The sequence below is a fragment of the Ruditapes philippinarum genome, unplaced genomic scaffold (assembly GCF_026571515.1).
Source record: "Ruditapes philippinarum isolate M1 unplaced genomic scaffold, ASM2657151v2 ctg6075_1_1_1_1, whole genome shotgun sequence".
Taxonomy (NCBI): domain Eukaryota; kingdom Metazoa; phylum Mollusca; class Bivalvia; order Venerida; family Veneridae; genus Ruditapes; species Ruditapes philippinarum.
The window spans coordinates 33,002-45,243 of NW_026865544.1; positions in this window are offsets into that span (position 1 = coordinate 33,002).

Consider the following 12,242-nt stretch of genomic DNA (forward strand, 5'->3'; position numbering starts at 1 on the left):
AATTTTTTAAGCACCTTTTTCGTGCACATTGACACGTTCAAAAGTACTGTACAACATAGCCAAATAAATGATACAATATTTAAAAGAAACAAAAATTAAAACATCAATATTGCTCAAAATAGATAAATACAGAATCCCTAAAGAAAGCCCAACACGGCAAAATTGAAAATGTTGCAGGCTCGGTTTGATTGAGCCTGTTCATGGACGGTACTGGAAAGTGCAAGTTACCGTCCACGCCCCCTAGCACCGGCTTAAGCAGAATTCAACATTTTGACATGAAATAGTAAAATTTTGAATTAAGAAACATCCGCAGTTGTGTTCATACGGCGGTTATCATGGAACCTTCAATGTGACACGTCCGTGCCATTCCACGAAAAGCGGCGTATGGTCCCAAAGTAATAAAAAGCGTGTGCCCTAAACGAGAAAACAATGGGCGGAACTAAATAAAATGGAATTTTGAAAGGGGATCAGAGGTTATGAAGCCTGCGTATCACAGATAAGACGTCAAAAGACAAATTTAAAAAGCAGGCAACATATCCTAAGGGTGATTCAACATTATTCAAGTAGGAATATTGGAACCACCCAACTAGAAAATGCCGAAAAGTTAAAACTAAAAATTCCATAAGCACAACAATAATGTCGTGCTGAACGATTCCTAAAGATCGAAAATATAACATCATTGATTAAATGTACGGGGAGACATTTTACAGCCGCCACACGGCACAAATAAAGTCATTTCAGCTCAACTTGACTATGAAAATATGAGCATAATGTCACTTTCAAAATTCTAAATTTTACCAGTTCATGTTAAATGTTGAATTCTGCTTAAGCCGGTGCTAGGGGGCGTGGACGGTAACTTGCACTTTCCAGTACCGTCCATGAACAGGCTCAATCAAACCGAGCCTGCAACATTTTCAATTTTGCCGTGTTGGGCTTTCTTTAGGAATTCTGTACTTATCTATTTTAAGGTTGTTAATCAGCAAAATCTGCCATCCAGTTTAAAAGGAGTTGCGTTCACAAAATTTCTATATGGTATATAGTGAAAAAAATCAACAACGGGCCATAATTCTGTTAAATTTGGTCGCAGCAAAAATTCCTTCCTTTATTGCCATCAACACATTAAGGTTGTTCATCCCTGTAAGTTAAGCAAAATCTGCCATCCGGTTTAAGAGGTGTTGCGTTCACAAGATTTCGGGACGACCGGACGGTCAGACGTACGGACGGACTAGTGCAACGCTATATGCTCCCACTTTGTGGGGGCATAATAAGTTAGAAAGACCCACATAAATAATATAAAAATCTGGAAACAAAGTGATCCCTCGGAAGCATTAATCACAACAAAGTAACATAAGAATTGCAGACTCGGTTTGATTGAGTCTGTACATGAGGGATAATGAATAAGTGCAACATCCCTCACGCCCCCTTGCACCGGCTTGAGCGGTACTCAATTCTCAACACTTTATAGTGCTGGCACCAATGATCCCGAAGGACCAGAAAATATAACAACACTGAACTTAAAAAATAACCAGTCCAAATAAAACCTCTTAAATAAGTGAGTTTCAAGTGCTCTCTTAAACACTGTAAGAGTTTCACAGCTTTTAAGTGTTCTAGGTAGGGCATTCCAGAGTTAAGTGGCCGCACGATCACCATAAAATACTGGAAACAAAGTCACAGTCCTACTACGCGGTACAACAAGTGCAAAGCAATCATTTTCGGACCTAAGTTGTCTGGATGGGGTATAAATATCTTGCATGTTTCGTATGTACGTAGGTGCCTTAAACACATATGTAATGAGTTTGTACTCGAGTCAATGTGCACAGGAAATAGAGATAAACAGAATCCCTAAAGAAAGCCCAACACGGCAAAATTGACAATGTTGCAGGCTCGGTTTGATTGAGCCTGTTTATGGACGGTACTGGAAAGTGCAAGTTACCGTCCACGCCCCCTAGCACCGGCTTAAGCAGAATTCAACATTATACATGAACTGGTACAATTTGGAATTTTGAAACATCCGCAGATGTGTTCATATGGCGGTTGTCATGGAACCTTCAATGTGACAAGTAAGTGCCATTCCATGAAAAGCGGCATATGGTCCCCAAGTAAAAAAATGCGTGTGCCCTAAACGAGATAACAATGGGCGGAACTAAAAAAAATTGAATTTTGAAAGGGGATCAGAGGTTATGAAGCCTGCATATCACAGATAATACGTCAAAAGACAAATTTAAAAAGCAGGCAACATATCCTAAGGGTGATTAGACAGTATTCAAGTAGGAATACTGGAACCATCCAAATTGAAAAAAGCCAAATAGAAGAAACTAAAATACAACATAACATGAATACACAACAATATGTCGTGCTGAAAGATCTTCAAGGATCGAAAATATAACATCTTTGATTAAATGTACGGGGCGACTTTTTACGGCCGCCACACGGCACAAATAACACTGATGTGACCATAAAATAGAGATAAACAGAATCCTAAAGATGGCCCAACACGGCAAAATTGACAATTTTGCAGGTTCGGTTTGATTGAGCCTGTTCATGGACGGTACTGGAAAGTGCAAAAAATATGAAAAACAAGATCAACAAGGAAAGGCGGCGTTCAATGAACGCAACCCCCATATGACCCAGCAACAAGAACCAATGGCAAGGAGCCCAGGTGGACCCCAAACATAAAAAGGACAGGGCAACGACACGTTAATCATTAAATGATAAATAATTTGTAACTGATTAGGAATTCAAAGAAAATAATAATAGGCCCACAAAGGGGAAGGGGACAGGAGACTGGGGGAAGGGGGGGGGTTTAATCAAAGAAATAAAAACTAGAGGCAATGGGGAAGATACTTACCGTAGACGAGAAAACAACAAGGGACACAAGCAAAAGTGTCACCAAAACAGTATGAAACAACATAGACATACATCTGAGGAACACAGTGGGGCGCCGCCTTGGAACGGTCAGCAGCATAATAATGACTGCTGGGGAGTTTAAACCGGTTAATGGTGCACCAAACCTCGCTCTTAGCCCCACCATGTTCCTATAAACGAGACAGTGTAAATAAAATGAATCCCCGCCAAGTGAAATTCTAACAGTTGTCATGGTTACAAAAGGTTAAATAAGTAAAATAGATAAAAATACAGAATCCCTAAAGAAAGCCCAACACGACAAAATTGAAAATGTTGCAGGCTCGGTTTGATTGAGCCTGTTCATGGACGGTACTGGAAAGTGCAAGTTACCGTCCACGCCCCCTAGCACCGGCTTAAGCAGAATTCAACATTTTAACATGAAATAGTAAAATTTTGAATTTAGAAACATCCGCAGATGTGTTAATACGGCGGTTATCATGGAACCTTCAATGTGACACTTCCGTGCCATTCCATGAAGAGCGGCGTATCGTCCCCAAGTAATAAAAAGCGTGTGCCCTAAACGAGAAAATAATGGGCGGAACTAATTAAAATGGAATTTTGAAAGGGGATCGGAGGTTATGAAGCCTGGATATCACAGATAAGACGTCAAAAGACAAATTTAAAAAGCAGGCAACATATCCTAAGGGTGATTCAACATTATTCAAGTAGGAATATTGGAACCACCCAACTAGAAAATGCCGAAAAGTTGAAACTAAAAATACCACAAGCACAACAATTATGTCGTGCTGAACGATCTTCAAGGATCGAAAATATAACATCATTGATTAAATGTACGGGGAGACTTTTTACAGCCGCCACACGGCACAAATAACACGGATGTGATCATAAAATAGATAAAAATACGGAATCCCTAAAGAAAGCCCAACACGACAAAATTGAAAATGTTGCAGGCTCGGTTTGATTGAGCCTGAAACACTAAAATGATAATGTAGAAACATATAAAAGTAAACCCAATGACCATAACAAAAGTACTCAATGTCCTAAAGGAAGACAGAGCAACAAGAAAATCACCTACAAGGGCCCGACGAAGCCAGGCAGAAGACGAACATTAAGACAATTCAGTCCCAATGGGCTTTACGAACTATCCATCATAGAGTCTCCCACTTGGTCCGTCAGATGCAATCAAAAGAGGAAAGCGTAGTGTCCAACTGTAAAAGGGTTGAACACTTAACATGCAGTATGTCTTAAAATAGTAGGGTCATAACCTCTTTTAATAAAACGTTTAATGATTTTAGTAAAAACAGCAGAAAAATTACCATGACCCAAAATCTTACGAAGTTTGTAAACCACATCGCCATAAAAACCAGGCTGGCTAATCCCTTGTCGCAGAAGAGTTTTTAAATCACTATTGAATTTAGAAATTAAATCAAAGTTACGATTGTAAAATTTAGTAAAATATTTCCGTAATTTATGATAGCGGTAGCCCTGTTTTAGAAGCTTGCTGGTAATAAAAATATTCCGCTCGTTGAAATCCTTCACGTTGTTACAAAATATGATAAACAAGATCGACAAGGAAAGGCGGCATTCAATGAACGCAGCCCCCACCCGACCCAGCAACAAGCGCCAGCGGCAAGGAGCCCAGGAGGACCCCAAAGAAAAACAGGACAGGGCACAAGGCAGAGTACGGGCAGGCAAACCAGTTCAATTTTCAACGTTACCGTCCACGCCCCCTAGCACCGGCTTAAGCAGAATTCAACATTATACATGAACTGGTACAATTTGGAATTTTGAAACATCCGCAGATGTGTTCATATGGCGGTTGTCATGGAATAGATAAATACAGAATCCCTAAAAAAAAGCCCAACACGGCAAAATTGAAAATGTTGCAGGCTCGGTTTGATTGAGCCTGTTCATGGACGGTACTGGAAAGTGCAAGTTACCGTCCACGCCCCCTAGCACCGGCTTAAGCAGAATTCAACATTAAACATGAACTGGTAAAATTTAAAATTTTGAAACATCCGCAGATGTGTTCATATGGCGGTTATCATGGAACCTTCAATGTGACACGGTAGTGCCATTCCATGAAAAGCGGCATATGGTCCCCAAGTAAAAAAATGCGTGTGCCCTAAACGAGAAAACAATGGGCGGAACTAAATAAAATGGAATTTTGAAAGGGGATCTGAGGTTATGAAGCCTGCGTATCACAGATAGGACGTCAAAAGACAAATTTAACAAGCAATTATCATAGTATTGCAAGCAATCCATAAGTCCCCTACCGGTTAGAACCCCAGCAACATTCTGAAGGGCCATTGGCCATTCACGTTTCTATTTTGAGTAAATTTGTTGAAAAAGTTCTTTAAAAGTGATCACAGGAAACAGTTTTTATGTACAGACAGACAGACGGACTGAAGGACACTCTAAAATTATTTTTTTAACATCCCTGTTATCAAAATATAACATTTTAAAAAGCAAAATTTTTAAAAAGGAGATAACTCTTGAAATAAAGATGCAAGATGTCATACATGATGTGAGTGTAACAAAGAACAATTAGTAATGAAGGTATGATTAATGAATGTTTATTTTGAATTTGAAGTAAATGAAAGTTAAAAGAACGAATAGGAAAAATTAAAAGTTTAAGGAGGAGATTATTCTGGAAATATGGATGCTAGATTTATAAACCTTGTCATAATTACTATTATGATGTGGGAGTTTGAAGAAAATCCTATCATGATTGAAGAAGTTGGAGTAAAAATTACCAATTTCTCAAAGTTTAAGTTCAAAAGGGGCATAATTCTGGAAATAGTCTTGCTAGAGTATTGAACTTTCTCACAAAAGTTGAGTGATAATAAGAAACATTTATATGAAGATTGAAGTAGATACATTCAGAAAAAAAGAAGTTATTAAAAAAAAACAATATTTTTTCATGAAAATTTTAAGTTCAAGGGAGGTAATTCTGATAAATTTTGTCCTAGAGTTGTAAAAAATTCTGGAAACAAAGTGATCCCTCGGAAGCATTAATCACAACAAAATAACATAAGAATTGCAGACTGAGCGGTACTCAATTCTCAACACACTTTATAGACCTTTATAGACTTTGTAAACCTTGTCACATATGATGTGGTTGATGACTAGCAACTTATATTTAAAGTTTGAAGAAAATACCTTAAGAAATAAAGAACTTATAGTGAAAAAACTTAAAAACTAGAATCAGAAATCTTGAAATTCAGTCTATTTGTTGCCATAGCAACCAGAATTTCCAACATAGGAAGATAAGAAAAGGATGTTCATAATTTCCATACTGCCATCTACCCATATGTCAAGTTTCATAAAAATATTTTCAATACTTTTTGTGTTATCAATGGATCCAGGTTATGTGTAAAATTTGCCATATTTTCAGTCTATTTGTTGCCATAGCAACCACAATTTTCAGTATATGAAAAAAAGAAAAAGACGTGCATAATCTCCATAATGCCATCTATCCATATATCAAGTTTCATAAAAATATTTTCAGTACTTTTTGCATTATCGTGGGATCCAGGTTATGTGTAAAATTTGCCATATTTTCAGTCTATTTGTTGCCATAGCAACCAGAATTTTCAGCATAGGAAAAAAAGAAAAAGTCGTGCATAATCTCCATACTGCCATCTATCCATATATTAAGTTTCATAAAAATATTTTCAGTACTTTTTGCGTTATCGCGGGATCCAGGTTATGTGTAAAATTTGCCATATTTTTAGTCTATTTGTTGCCATAGCAACCAGAATTTTCAACATAGGAAGAAAAGAAAAAGACGTGCATAATCTCCATACTGCCATCTATCCATATATCAAGTTTCATTAAAATATTTTCAGTACTTTTTGCGTTATCGCGGGATCCAGTTTTGTGGACGGACTGACGGACAGACGGACGGAGGGTAAACCTAAAGTCCCCTCCGGTAAACCGGTAGGGGACTAAAAAGCAGGCAACATATCCTAAGGGTGATTCAACATTATTCAAGTAGGAATATTGGAACCACCCAACTAGAAAGTGCCAAAAAATTGAACCTATAAATACCACAAGCACAACAATAATGTCGTTCTGAACGATCTTCAAGGATCGAAAATATAACATCATTGATTAAATGTACGGGGAGACTTTTTTACAGCCGCCACACGGCACAAATAACACGGATGTGATCATAAAATAGATAAATACAGAATCCCTAAAAAAAGCCCAACACGGCAAAATTGAAAATGTTGCAGGCTCGGTTTGATTGAGCCTGTTCATGGACGGTACTGGAAAGTGCAAGTTACCGTCCACGCCCCCTAGCACCGGCTTAAGCAGAATTCAACATTTAACATGAACTGGTGAAATTTAAAATTTTGAAACATCCGCAGATGTGTTCATATGGCGGTTATCATGGAACCTTCAATGTGACACGGTAGTGCCATTCCATGAAAAGCGGCATATGGTCCCCAAGTAAAAAAATGCGTGTGCCCTAAACGAGAAAACAATGGGCGGAACTAAATAAAATGGAATTTTGAAAGGGGATCTGAGGTTATGAAGCCTGCGTATCACAGATAGGACGTCAAAAGACAAATTTAAAAAGCAGGCAACATATCCTAAGGGTGATTCAACATTATTCAAGTAGGAATATTGGAACCACCCAACTAGAAAGTGCCAAAAAGTTGAAACTAAAAATACCACAAGCACAACAATAATGTCGTGCTGAACGATCTTCAAGGATCGAAAATATAACAATGGAAGCCAATGTAGTTCTTTTAAAACTGGGGTTATGTGGCAGTTTCGCGGTGTCTTGGTAATAACACGAGCAGCCGTATTTTGAACATTTTGGAGCTTGTTGAGAACGTACTTTGGAGATCCATATAGCAACGAATTACAGTAATCTAATTTTGATGTCATTAACGAGTTTATCAAGGTTCTGGTTGAATCAACTGTCAAGTATTTACAAATTTGACCTATTTGTCGTATTTTCTTGAAGCATGAACGAGAAACTGAGTTCACATGTGGTTCAATGTCTAAATGAAAGTCCAATACGGCATCAAGGTTTCTAACTGTTGTTGATGGTTCGGCAAAAAGGTTCTAACTGTTGTTGTTACCGTCCATGAACAGGCTCAATCAAAACGAGCCTACAACATTTTCAATTTTGCCGTGTTGAACTTTCTTTAGGGATTCTGTATTTATCTATTTTATTACAGAATCACCGACTCTTACAGTAAGAACATCACTTTGTTTTGGTACAAAGGCAATCACCTCCTCTGTTTTGTCCGCATTGAGTTTCAGAAAATTATTATTCATCCATAGTATGATGCCATTCAGGCATGCTTCAATCTGTCGCAAGGTCTCATTGCGTGAAATGGCTTCCTTTGTTTTAAATGCCATGTACAATTGTGAATCGTCAGCGTAGAAATGATGTTGAAGTTTATGCGTTCGACAGATCGCACCCACAGGTTGGGTGTACATGATGTAATTCTTCGGACCAAGAACGGGTCCTTGTAGCACAGAAAAAGTCGTACGTACAAGTTTTGACAGTTCACCATTGACGCAGACAGTTTATTGACGCTCACACTTATATGATTTCATCCGTTGTAAAGGTTTGCCTACTATTCCGAAATGTTGTTCGAGCTGGCAAAAGAGGGTACTATGGTCGATTGTATCAAAAACTGCAGATAAGTCCAACATTACTAGAAAAGTAGCTTCATTCTGATCAAGAGAGCGTAGAATGTCATTTTGTAGATTCTGTTGAAAAGCAGACTAACGCTCTTCGTGAAATATGATAAACAAAATCATCAAGGAAAGGCGGCGTTCAATGAACACAGCCCCCACCCGACCCAGCAACAAGAGTCAGCGGCAAGGAGCCCAGGAGGACCCCAATTACAACCACGACAGGGCACAAGACAGAGCACGGACAGGCCAATCACTAAAAGACAAAAAAACTGCAACCGATAAGGAATTCAAAGAACATAAATTTTGTCTACTCCAGGTTTTGGTTTGGTGACTTCTGGATGCCCTACTTTGGTGTGTCGGGGGCTACGTCATGTGAACGTTGCCTTTGCCTTGTTGATCTTTATTATTGTCTTTCTCTCCAATTTCAGGGATATTTGGAAAGAAACAGTAGCCTCTAGAGTGTTTGTAACAAGAATCCCATATTTGGGCTGTGTGACCCACATTTTTACCACGAATTAACCATATTTGAATCTGAGCTAGAAATCAGTAAAGCAACCTTTCTGACCAATTTCTAGGATATTTGGTGTTAACCAGGTTTATCAATATTTGTGCTGTATGAAAGGTTTTTCATTAATTGGGCCTAGTCTTTGACTTCAGACTAGATGATTTTTAAAGATTTCACAATATGAACAAAAATGAAAATCAACGACTTTGGAAATAAGTGAAATATGCAAAAGCCAATAAAAAATAACATTTATCCGGACGGCTTTAATTACAACGGTAGTTCATGTAACGTGAATTGTAATAGTGTTATGTATTTATAGAATGATACTTGCACGTGTGTTTATTTAAGTAAATGACAAGAAATAATTGCTGCTGTAAAACTTTTTCTAAAATATTTCATTAAATTATTTTTTAAAATTAAAAAAATCCCATTATAAACATATAGATATATTTGGAACATTGTTCAACAAGTTTGGTCTGATTGCCCAATCGAACTCAACCAATTATATTAATTAACACAACATACCGTTAATACTTAATTGAAAACACTGGGATAATAATTCTGAATATGACATATTCGACGAACAAATGTACTAACAAACAATTATATATACGTATTTATCATTCGACCAATGTATGCTATAAACCTTTAGGCAAATGATCAACGTAATAATATTTCGACCTCGGTTGGCTCGAACTACCGATCTATCGAACAAATTTGCACAGACCCTCCGAGTTTGAGCGAACGAAGTTCGACTGTATTTGACTTAGTGGTATCTGAGGAGGAGTCGTTTGTAAAGAATTGGTGACTGACGCACTTGGGGCATTCTTACATTGTTGTGTTATGTGAAAATTATACTTTTACCCATTGTTCCCATAGCAACATAAGCCCAAAATGTTAGCACGCATGGACGCACAACAGCTGATGTACGCCGGAACATTGTGATCACAAAGGCACACCTTGAGCACTTTGTGCTCATGTGGGCCTTAAACAACATTTCTTTATAAAATGTTCAGCTAAATGATGGGGTAATTCTGATAATTGTAGTACTAGAGTTGTGAACCTAGTCACATATGATGTGTTTGATTACCTGAAACATGTTTGAAGTTAAGTAAATTTAGATTTAAGGAACTAATGGCGAATTTGCGTACACACTTGAATCTGAAATATATCCATATATATAGTTTCATAAAAATATTTTCAGTACTTTTTGCATTATCACGAGTTCCACTTTTGTAGACGGACTGACGGACGGACGTTCTTTGAAATTGGTACTTATGAGAGTTTTTGAGGATGGACAGTCTGATAGACGGGCGAATGAAGGAAAACCTTATGTCCCCTCTAGATAAACTCGTAGGAAACTAAAAATGACAAAAAAAAACCACTCCATAATTATACAAAATGATGTCTTTTGATCACTCATCTGGGATTTATATTTATTCTTCAATTCAAAAGTTACATAGGTCAACTAGGAATTGCATCATGCCAAATGACTAAGTTCTGGGCAATGAAGTACTAAACATTGAAACTTAACTTACTTTTTCTAGACGTAATGTATTGTTCCTCTCTGTCATCTATACTTCTAGTGTAAAGCGTTTTCTGTAAATTCTCCACTAATTCTACCAAGTTTGTCTTTTCTTTTTTCCCGAGTTCCGTTATGCTTTCCCGTTCATTGTCACTCTGAATCCTAAGAGTCTCGACAGATTTTTCAATTGTATATTTAGTTTTAGCATCAGCACTATCCATTAAAGTGTCAGTTTCTTGTTTTAGTCTGTTCAATCCCTTGCTTGTACTTGATTCAATAACATTTACTGCGTTATCACTTCTTTCTCTAATTTTCTTGGCTCCCTCATTAGTAAGGCTCTCAAGTGTTTTCACTCCCTCGGCAGTTTTAGACGCAATAGTCCGGAGATCGTCCTGTTTTCTTTGAATCATTTCAAGTTTCATCTCATCTGAATTCTTCTTCTGGTCATCTATTTCAGTTCTTATTTTATCCTGAACTGCTGTTGCCCCAGTTTAATGCTTTCCTTACATCATCTATACCAATAATCAATCTGTCAGTCTCAAGCTAAATGATATTTTATTAACAATATTCATTGGTAGAAATAAGAATTTAACAGCATTTGAAAATTGTTTTTTCATCTGTTTTAACATGACTTACACAGTACAAGCAAACTGTTACATCCACAAATAACATTTTTTTGAAATGATCTTCATATTAAAACTTCCTTGGTGGTTGAATAATACTGGAGCATCTAAATATTTAATTAAAGTGGGTTTTTGTATGAAATGTAATAATTTTGGTGTTTGAATGTTTACCGTAAACATTTTATGGGAAAAGGCAAACTATTTTTTTACAGAATTTTACTACAGAGTGTAACCTATATACTGGATAAATATTTTGTTCTATTTAAACAGTTTTACTCCTTAAATTTAAACCCCATTCAGACCTCTGAGTTTAAGAGATATCTGGAATTCTGAAGGCTTGAAATATCTGAGACAATAGATATCAAGTTTCTTTTTTATGAAAGTGTAACATTAAGACACGACAATGTTAGAAATATATGTCCCAACACCATAAACATGCCCTCATGCCATTTGCTTTCGCAGACACAATATTTTGTGCTCTTTTTAGAAGGATGTCATTTTCACACTTTAGTTCTTCCTATTCCCATTTGACAAGATTTCAGTATCAGACATTGACAAAACATTTCAGAACACATAGAACATTGTACATGAAGTTTAAAAAGTGATCGCATGGTTGAAGTTTCAGATATTTGCAGTTTGTAACATGCGACTTTTTAGAAAAAAAATGCCTGCACTGAAAAGGGCAATGTCAAAAAGGGCAACACAATTTCTAGGAATACAGTATTATAACATATATTTGTATAAGCCTGTGATTGGTGGCCTCTTGTTCTTAAGTATTCCATGAATCACTGTAACATTGTCCTAATGATGTTAAATTAATAAGGGGTCTTTTTATAGTCACGACCAACTTCCAGGAAGGAAGATCAAGCAGTTCCTAGTTATTGGTCAGTTATTCTTTTTGTGACCAAGGCCACAGTGGCTTTGACTTTAACCATGATCAGGAGAGCCAACTGACTAGAGCGCCATGATGACCCTTTATAGTATTGCTAATCGAAGTGAAAATTGTTACCCTTTCATCTCAGCTTAGAAATACTAACATAGATATGCTATTATGACA